We start from the raw sequence: 10,725 nt of genomic DNA, 5'->3' as shown, positions 1-10,725 counted from the left end.
TTAGGTCCTCATCGGAGGTGTTGCTTGTAAATATATTTTCCCATTCGAATGTTCTCTCTTTACCTTGTTGATGATTTCTTTTGCTGAGCAGAAGCATTTTAGTGTGATGTAGTCCCATTCATTTATTTTAGCTTTTACATTCCTTGCTTTTGAGGTCAGAATCATAAAATCCTCTTTAAGTCCAAAGTTATTTGCTTTTCAACTGGGACATAGCTCTTTATTCCAGCAAAGGCACAGATCCTCAGAGCAGCAGTTATTCAGCAAGGGCACAGTCCACCTCACAAGTGACAGTGTTATCTAGCAAGTGCACGGCACCCCCACCCCCCGATCCGACCACCACCGTAAGGATGTTTTGATTACTCGTTTAATCTCTGGAGTCTATTAAGATTTTCTATTTCCTCACGATTAAGTTTGAGAAGCTCTGTGTTTCTAGAAATTTTTCCATTTTTTCTAGGTTATCCAATATGTTGGTATATAATTATTCATGATAGTCTGTTATAATTCTTTTTGATTCTTTAAAATCAATAGTAATGTCCCTTCTTTCACTTCGGATTTTAATTATTAGAGTTTTTCTTTTTCTCTTTGTTAATCTTGCCAAAGGCTTGTCAATTTTGTTGAAGCTTTTTTTTTTTTTTTTAATGCCTACATTACCTGGTATTCCTAGGTGGTCTCTCATCCAAGTACTAACCAGGCCTGACCCTGCTTAGCTTTTGAAATCAGATGAGATCGGGCTCGTTCAGGGTGGCATGGTCGTAGACTGTTGAAGCCTTTGAAGAACCAATTCTTGGTTTCACAGATATTCTCTATTGTTTTTCTATTCTCTATTTTATTTATCTCTGCTGTAATATTTATTTTTGGTTTCCCATGGGTTTAATTATTATTCTTTTTCTACTTCCTGAATGTGTAAAGATAGGTTATTATATTGAGATTCTTTTATTTTTTAATGTAAGCATTTACAGATATAAATATAACTTTTAGAATGTTTTACTATATCCCATAAATTTTAGTACGTCGTGTTTTAATTTTCACTTATCTCAAGATACATTCTAATTTCTCCCTGTGATTTCTTCTTTGACCAAATAGTTATTTTAAAAAAGTGTCTATATATTGTGGAATTTCCTTTTGCTGTTGATTCTAGTTTTATTCCATTGTGGTTAGAAAAGATACTTTGTAAAATTTCAATTTTTTAAAATTTATTAAAATCTGTTTTGTGGCCTAACATATCACTTTATCTGGAGAGTATTCCATGTGTTCTTGAGAAAAACATATCTTTTGCCATTGTTGAGCAAAGTGTTCTATACATGTCTGTTGGGTCTAATTTTTTTATAATATTGTTCAAATTCTCTACTCATACCAGGTTTGAGTTTTTAAATTTTTTGGTCTTACTGGCTATTTAGGTAAGGTCTATTGTGCATATCTTAGCTTAGGAATACAAAGTATTACTAGCAAATGTATTCACATATTGAAAATAATCAAATTTTCATTCTTACTTATGCATATTTGAATTATCAACTGTTTGCTTAATACATTTATTTATACAGAGTTTTCTCTTTATTAACACTGAAATGCCTAGCCAGTACTAGTATACACTAAAATAATGCCACACTTGGTTTTTATATTCTCTTCTCTCTCTCTGTCACTCCCCCTCCAAAAAAGTTTCCTTCCAAATGGCCATAAAACTTTACTTCTGTGTCATTGAAAAAAATTCGATGCCTACTTCCTTAGAAACTGGAATGCAAACATTCTGAATAATAAATGTGCTTATTGCTTCACATTTAAATAAAATTAGCCTGCAAAGAAAACGTTTTACTGAGGGTTTTGTCATAAAGGTATAAAATCATGTCTCTACCTAACTGGGAACACCTTTTATTATACTGTGTTCCAAATGTGATACAAAGCTTATGAAATATTGACAATAAAGCAAAACTCATTTTCCAAATAATTTAAAAACAAATTACTACCATTATCACTTATTTTGGTTTAAAAGTTTTCAGAAATATTTTTTTTTCACTCTTTTATGTTGGTTAAATGTTGCTCTGGATAAGTATACTCTCAAAGCAAGAAATGTAAGTGTGGTGACTGTTTAAATATATGGTGACACTCAATCACATTTCACTGTGTTAGTAACATAGAGAAATGTGCCAATCTACCTCTTTCTCTAGGTAGATTCCACTTTGAAGGTGTGGCAAAGGGTTGGTGATAAAGTAACAGCAGATCACTATGTTATAGATAAGATTGTATCCCCCTCAAAGTTCATATGTTGAAACTGTAACCCCTAAAATATGACTGTATTTGGAGACAGGGCTTGTAGGGAGGTAGTTAAGGTTAAATGAAGTCATAATTATAGGGATTTGTGTCCTTATAAGAAGAGGAAGAGATACCAGAGCACTCTTCTCAATCTCATTCTCTCTCTCTCTCTCCCTCTCCCTCTCCCTCTCCCTCTCCCTACACACTATGGCAAAAATGATGAGATGTCACTTCTGATGTTAGGTTTTAAAAAGATTTTATCTTCCATTCTCTCTCTCTCTCTCTCCCTCTCTCTCTCCCTTTCCACATCTGTACAAAAAAGAGGTCATGTGAGGGCACAACAAGAAGGCTGCTGTTTATAAGCCAATAAGAGTTCTCACCAGAAACAAATCCTGACACCACCTTGATCTTGGACTTCTAGCCTCCAGAACTTTGAGAAAATAAATTCCTAATGTTTAAGTCACCTAATCCATGGTATTTTTCTTATAGCATCCCTAGCAGCAGGCTTTCAGTTATGTCCATACATGGCACCATTATCAATAATTTTGGAATTTATTGAGAATTTTTTACTGAATATCTGATGTAGTCTGTTGCTAAGTGTAGCCTTATTAAAATATACCAAATCAACAAGAAAAAATTTAATTCAATTGACTGAAGGTAGGTAGATGTGAATGTAACAGATTGTTTTCTGTATCTTAGCTTGGGAAACAACAACAAAAAATGCTGCACAATTATATTCATTGCGATCGTGGCTAACTTAAGAAGACTGAGAAACTGCCATTTTTCTAAATTTATCTCAATTCGTCATCGCCTTATTTTCATCTCAAATTTACTAGAATTCTCAGATTAGCAATTTCATTTTATTGCACTTTAATCAATGATTATTATGATTTTTAACATAAGTGGTAGTCTGGTAAGGTAGAAAAAGATAAGGCAGAGGGAAGTCACAACATAAGTATAGTCGTCTTGTTCCTGACAGTGGGACCTTTGATGAACCAGGGAATATCACGTAATGTTTCTGAACCTTATTTTCATCATCTGAAAAATGAGATTTGGTGAGAAACTAGATAACTTTTAAGAATTTCCCTAGCTTGGATAATATATTATCCTAATATTAACATTCTTCTTATATAATGTATTCTCTTTATTTCACTTGAAATGAATTATGCCTGTCACATATTTAACATATGTATTTGGACATCAGAAGTAACATAGTTCTATCATTAGATTTTTTTTTCAATATCATAAATACATATTAACTAAAAATAAAACTAATATCTATTCAGCATTTTGTCAACTTAATTCTGGTGAATTTGAATCAGTTTCTGTTTCTGCTTAATATTGAGATTTAAAGGCACTCGATGATAGAAAGATCACTACGTTTATGTATCATTTTAAAGCTATATATTCGTATTCTCTAAATAAATACAGTAAAAGCCTTCAGTAAAAAACAAGTTTTCTTCAATTATTTTAGTCAACATTAAGTGTAAAGCTAAATTGTGAAATATAGGAACAATTTTGCAGGTATCCAATTAATATCAATTTAACTAATCAATCAGGATGACCCTGGGTAGATATAACCTAAGTATAACTCAGGAATAAAAGTGTTTTTGTTTTTGTTTTTGTTTTTATGATCTACCTTTATATATTCTACCTGTTTTTTTTTTCCCTAAACATCATTGTTGACAGAATTTTTCATTCTACTGAGAATTAAGATTTCTCATGCTCCTTACATAAAATATCTCATTTTCATCATTTAAAATTCATGTTGCATTATAATAAATATCTGAACTCATTTAAGCACTATTTATCTTGTAAAGCATGATTCTAAAAAACCAATATCAATGGCATTACAAGGGAAAAGCAGCTTCTCAGTATGGAAATTACCATGTAAAAATGATCTTTAAAAATGAGAATGGAATTGTGCTTTTTCAAAGGTTTGACAGATAATACTTTTTAAAATCCTGGGAGCTTGAGAAACGTTTAAACATATGTTTACAGGTGCTAAATAAATGCAAATATATTCATAGTTTGAGACATAAAGTGGGACTTATACACAAGACATACAGTCACTAACCACAGACTTTATAAGGTAGTGTTTCTTTAAATGAAATAAACATAAATGCTATAAAGATTGTTCCTTTTGTTCTGATTTATCTCACTTGGGAGTCCTAGAGAACACTACATAAATGATCATTATAGAGGAGGAGATACAAAAATCCAATGAATTTTAAAAGTCTATATAGAAATACTGACCACATTTCCCTTCATGAAACTTAATCATTTGCTTTGCAACACTATTATCTTTCTCTGTTCTATCCTATTACCTTCCTCTCTAAGAGGGGAATTTTTTGGTTCCTCTTCTTCCAAACATATCATTAAAAGTGTACTGTGCTAGAGTTTCACCTTCATAACTGTTATCTTCTTCTATGTGTTCTTCTTGGGTAATGCCATCTGTTCTAATGAATTCAAATACTGTATATCCTGTCAGAACTCCCACATTTGTATCTCCAAGTAAAAATTCTTTCAGAACTCAAGACCAACATTTCTAGCTGCCTCCTGAACATCTTCATCATAATGTCCTACAGTTATATCAAAACAATGTCTCCAAAACCATACCCATTACCTTCCACTTCAAGCTTGTTACTCCCTCTATCCTACTTGTGTTGAACTTAGAATTTAGCTAGAAATTATTGTTCCATTATCAAAATTTTACTTGTCCCATATTCAATCTCCATATTCAATCAATAATTTCCTCAACTTTCTATATCACATTTTTCTTGAGTATATTATCTATCTGTTACTCTTGGAATCATGGTCTAGGCTCTTAAAAAATTTAATACATAAATCTGTTCTTAGCTTGTTCCAAAATTTGTTCCTTACAACTGCTAGAATTATTTTTAAACTCAAATCTGGTCACATCACTTAGGATCTTAGAGGGTACAGGGTCCGACATTGTCTAAAGGATAATTTTCAGTTTTCTTAGTATGACATACAAAGCCCTTCAGAATTTATAGTAGCCTCATGCCTTAAGCTCTAACCTATTTAAAACAAAAAAACAAAAACTGCTCTATCTAATAAACTCTGATTTTATATTCCTTTATCTGAAAATCATGGAGTAAAAATTGACTTCCAACATGACACCGAAGGAGCATAATATTACAGATTCGCTCCCAAGCAAAACTGATAAAGATGATAAAGAACAGTATTTAAAGTCTCTGGAAAAGATTTAAGGGCATCCAACAGATGAAGGAATATGTATTCGAGAAAATCTAAAATTTGATAAAAATAACAAGAGTCTGCCGTATTTGAATCAAGATGCTTGTCTTTCCTTTCCTTCCCATATCAGCAAGACTACAATTTCATTTCATACTGGAGCAGCCAAAGTCACAAGGCTCCTTTTTTCCAGCTTCCAATTGTAGCACTCCTTTTGTGAGAGTTAAAAGGTCAGCATTTCAATCCAGCCCTCAGGTACCTGCCTGTTGCTGAGGCTAAGCTCCAGATGAATACAGCTGAGAGGTAGGGCCTTCCTTCTTCCATCTAGCACTCATTCAAGTGATGGAGGTTCTACGTGGGACTGGACACCTCTGAGAGTATTAAGGTACCAAATGGTTCTGCCCTAGTTTGTAAATCAATGGTTCCATGCCCAGAAAGGAAGGCTGAGATTTGAAGTTACTGTGACCGCCTACCTTCTTTACCAAGACTTCAGCTCCTAAGCAAGTGTATCACTCAGAGAGGACTGCACCAATCCAGGGCCAGATGGTTTCATTGTTGAATTCTACCAAACATTTAAAGGAGAATTAACACTAATTCTTCATAAACACTTCCAAAAAATTAGAAGAGCCAGGAAATACTCCCTAACTCATTGTATAAGGACATCATTGACCTGATACCAAAACAAGACAAAAATACCACAAAAAAAAACTACACAGCCAATATCTCTTATATTATGGGCACAAAAATTCTGAAAAAAAAAAATTAGCAAACCAATACAGCAGCATATCGAAATAATTATAGACCATGACCAAGTGGGATTCATCCCAGAAATGCAAGAGTAGTCTAACATACAAAAATCAACTGTGCAACACATCAAAAAAAGAAAAAAAAATTGCATTATCATTAATAGAAGTAGAAAAGTTTTTTTGACTAAATCTAACACCCTTTCATGGCAAAAATACTCAACAATCTAATAAAGGGCATCTATGAAAAACTCACAGCTAACTTTGTAATTGATGGTGAAAGATTGGATGCATTATCACTAAAGCCAGGAACACAACAATGATGTCCATTCTTGCCATTTCTATTCAACATTTTATTAGAGATTCTTGCTAGGACAATTATACAAAAAAGAAAAAAAAAGACTAAATTAAATTAAATTAATAAAATACATTCTGATTGAAAAGAAAGAAGTAAAACCTTCTCTATTTGCAGATGACATGATCTTGTATACAGAAATTCTAAGTAATGCACTAAAAATAATTAGAACTGATAAAAAAGCTCGGCAAGGTTGCAGAATACAAGATCAATAAATAAAAATCAGTTGTATTGATCAATTCATTTATTTTGTTTGCTTTAGATATGACAAATATAAATAACATCACATATTTAACATTTGGACTGATCATAATTTTTTAATGCTCTCTGAGGTCTATGAATGCTTACAGTTCAGTGTTTAATTTACCATTTTATTCATGAATCATATATTTTGGCATTTATCCTCTGCAAAATTTAAGTTACTATTCATGTTTATTTTCTTTATATTCTTGGTTTCAGTAAAATTTTTCTAAATCATTCATGAAACTGCATTCATCTACTTATTCTAATTTATTAACAAACACAATAGCTAACTTCCTTTCAGGTAGTTACTATTTTGGCTTCCAAAGAATAGTTTAAAATAGCTGAATGAGAAATAGAAACTTCAAAATTTCTGTGGTTCCCTTAGCTTTTACAATATGAGATGTTTCATTGTACAAAACTCAAGATAATAATAGCATTGTGTTCGCTGAAGATGGCTGGCATATGTTTCTCTAGGGCCTTGAATCTAATAATTCTGTCTATTTTTATGTATCTCCAAACAGTAGTTCTCTGAGAGGATGTCCTTGTTTTATAAAAGGATACACTAAGGTATTCTTGATAAGAACTAGCATATAGTAATTGCAAAATAATACTTTATAAAAATTTCTCTTTGCAGTCACTGCAGGTCCACTTGTTTTTGCCCAAGATCACAGCTCCTAAAATGTATGAAAATTGGAACATCCAGTACTGTAGAATGTTGGAACATATGGGGTAGCTGTGTCCTTAAGTAATGGGCACATTCCCTAAAAAGGGTAGGGGTTATTAAGGCAGACTAGAGTAAAAGCCAGTCATACTGCTATAATTACTACCAGGGAAAAACTCTCTAATATTTTTTTAATAAACTTTTAATTTAAAATTGTTTTAGATTTCCAGAGAAGTTGCAAAGCTAGTATAGATAGGTCCCCTATACTCCAAACACATTTTCCCTCTTACATGAGTATGATACAATTTGCCACAACTAATGAACCAATATATTATACACTATTATAAACTAATTTATGCTTTATTGGAATTTTCTTAGTTTTTACATAATAATGCCTTTTTCTGTTCCAGGATCTTATCTAGGATTCTACATTACAATTAGTAATTGTGTATCATTTAGGCTCCTCTTGGCTGTGACAATTTGTCAGACTTTCCTTGTTTGTGATAATTTTGAGAATTACTGGTCAAGCAGGTTTTAGAATGTCCTTCTATTTGGGAAAAGTCTAACATTTTTTAATTTGGATTTCATAGCAGAAGACACAAAGATGTGTTTCCATGTGCCAACATAGCCTTTGAAAATGTATTTACAACTTTAGTTCTAAGTTCAAAAGAGACCAAATAATGATATAAATTTTCAACTTTCAATTCTAGGCCTAGATATGTCAACATTAACTGATTAGACACTTCTAATCAGTTACATTTCTAAAGCAAATAAAAACCTGGGCCTTTTTATGCTTTGTGTTTGATTTTTTATTAGACAACCATACCAAGTGTTTTTTTTTTTTTTTCATTAGAAGGTTGCATTTATTTCCTCTTTATTTGCTTTTCATTTGTCCTTTTTACAACATGATTGAAAATTTGTTATCTTGGCATAACAATATTTTATGGCTAGAAATATAATCAGAATTATATAAGAAAGTGCAAAATGCTGACCAAAACTCCCAACTTCTCAGAATTTGTTTTTATACATTTTAAGAGAAATACATAAATCACAATAAAAATAAACTTAAAGCAGGAATTTATTCCTCAAATAACTTTCAAGTTATGTTTTTAATCATAGGGGATTCATTTCATTATCTTATATTTTGTACACTTAATTTACCACAATGCACCCTGTTTGGTTTGCCCATATTAAATCTGATATTAATACTGTTTTAATATATTTATAGTCAAAATGATTATTTCGTTAATGTGTAAATGACTATCCTAATGAAACAAATGTAGTATGTGGTTCATATTTATTTTATGCAAAACTGTTGTCACTAAATTTAATGCTTTCAGTGTTACAAAGTGTTATCTTCAATAAAACGTGGTAGCAATGACATCAGGGTAAAAAAATATATTAAAAGTTCAAAGGTACCTGCCTGACTACCTTTCACTCAATAATTAATTTACGAGATACATATTTTAGGGCAAGTGTAACCAGGTGATTTATCAACTAATTGATGAAATAGAATTAGAAAGATCAAGGAAAATGAGTTAACTACTGTATCTTGATTCCCTTATTTTCAAAATAAGCCTCTAATTCTTGTTTGTGCATCTAGTGAGGAGAGCAGGAACAGGCCGATTAGAGGGCTTTGAAATCCTTAGAACAAAATACATACCTACACACGTAAAATAAAATAAAATATTTAAGATTTTATTATCACTAGACTAGAAATGTAATCTTAAGTTTAGAAAGGTGATTGTATTAATTCTAATTCCAAAGTGACTCATTAAATTATTCAAGGTTTCATTAAGTTTTACTTTTAGTCACTTTGGAATATTTTACTTAAATGAAAAACTGTGTCGTATGCCATTCACCACACACAATTTTTTTATAACTTGTCATCAAAAATGACATTTTGGTGCAACTGAGAGCTGCCTGGTACTTCATTTTTCTCTGCACTTTATTTTCTGTAGAAGAATCTTTCATGCAATGAAATATGAGCTGATGCAAGCTCATAGTCAATTACAGCTTTGGTTATTGTTAGCCCACTTAAGAACATCGAGAAATCTAATAGTAGATGTTTTCAGAAATTCATAGAATGTAATGTATAACACACACACACACACACGTATAGATAGATAGATATAGATATAGATATAGATATAGATATAGATTTTTTTTTCCTGTCAGCTAAACTTCTCCTGGACAAGTGGACATATAATGTTTTTCCTTCTTGAGAATATTTAGCCATTAGATATGATAACCATGATACAAGAAAACATACAGTTCACAAATCCTTAAAGAAAAAGAACATTTTAATTTGATTAGCTCTCTAAAATTGTTTGGTAATGGCTATTGAGGATACAGCAGAGGAATGCACTGGTTGTAATCAATATTGGACAGTTTAACAAATAATGCATTACATTCCTCAACATTTGCCAAGCTTTTTCTGTTTCCTTTCTTTCAAGGGACAAATTTAAAAATCTCTGCTCAGCTATGTACATGTACAGCATAACAACTGCCATAGCAAAGACTTTCTGTTTTCCTGAATGGTTCCATTATGATCTTCAGTCACTGGCTGTTATTGATTCCTGAAACAAAGATGATTCTTGGTTTTATTAGGCAGGCTCTCTTTTGTTAATTACTCTTAATTCAAATCACTTTGTATCTCATGAAGTTCAACAAATTGAAGGAATTAAATAATTCATGTTGTACTCTCACTGCAGTTATCTTTCCCCTACTTTTTAGTTCTTTGAATACTAATAAATAATCAGGTGAGTTTTTCCTTGCATATCGTTCTCAATAATGACTGTATATGTTTACGTGTGTGTTAAGGGAGGTGGTTCAGTGCTGCAGTGCACCGACAGCAAAGATTTCATTGCAAGAGGTAGAAAGACACTATCTTCCTTGAACATTTTCTTTTTGACTTTTCTTGTTTTCCTTTTCAGGAAGTTGTTGCTCTAGTAAATTACAGTTTCTTTTGATTATCTAGAGATGTATTTTTTTTTTGTTTATCATCCTCTATATGCCAAACTCTAAGAGGTCTCCTACAGAACAAGTGGTAATCTGACCTAGCAGGTAGTATATAGCAATGACTTTCAAAAAAAGGTCGTATAAGTAGAAATAAAAGGAGAGTGAGAGCATTTAAAGGACAGTGAGCGGGTAAAATGCTCTAGCAACATGCAAATCTATTAAGGATATTTCCAATTTGTAAATTCTCCATCATTCCTGTTTACTGTTATGGAACTTAAATAATGTTTCTAAAGTGAAAG

General features: G+C 31.9%; 1 protein-coding gene and 1 pseudogene across 7 annotated transcripts in view; both read right to left on the bottom strand.

Moving 5' to 3' along the window:
- PCDH11X (protocadherin 11 X-linked) overlaps positions 1 to 10,725 on the bottom strand; it is a 741,312-nt gene that overhangs the window by 312,240 nt on the left and 418,347 nt on the right. The window lies entirely within an intron of this gene.
- On the bottom strand, positions 640 to 758 carry LOC112470877 (annotated as a pseudogene).

Source organism: Pteropus alecto, unplaced genomic scaffold, assembly GCF_000325575.1.
Source record: "Pteropus alecto unplaced genomic scaffold, ASM32557v1 scaffold119, whole genome shotgun sequence".
In the NCBI taxonomy this organism is placed as follows: domain Eukaryota; kingdom Metazoa; phylum Chordata; class Mammalia; order Chiroptera; family Pteropodidae; genus Pteropus; species Pteropus alecto.
The sequence above is the reverse complement of the archived record's forward strand: the minus strand, read 5'-3'. Positions and strand labels throughout refer to the sequence as shown.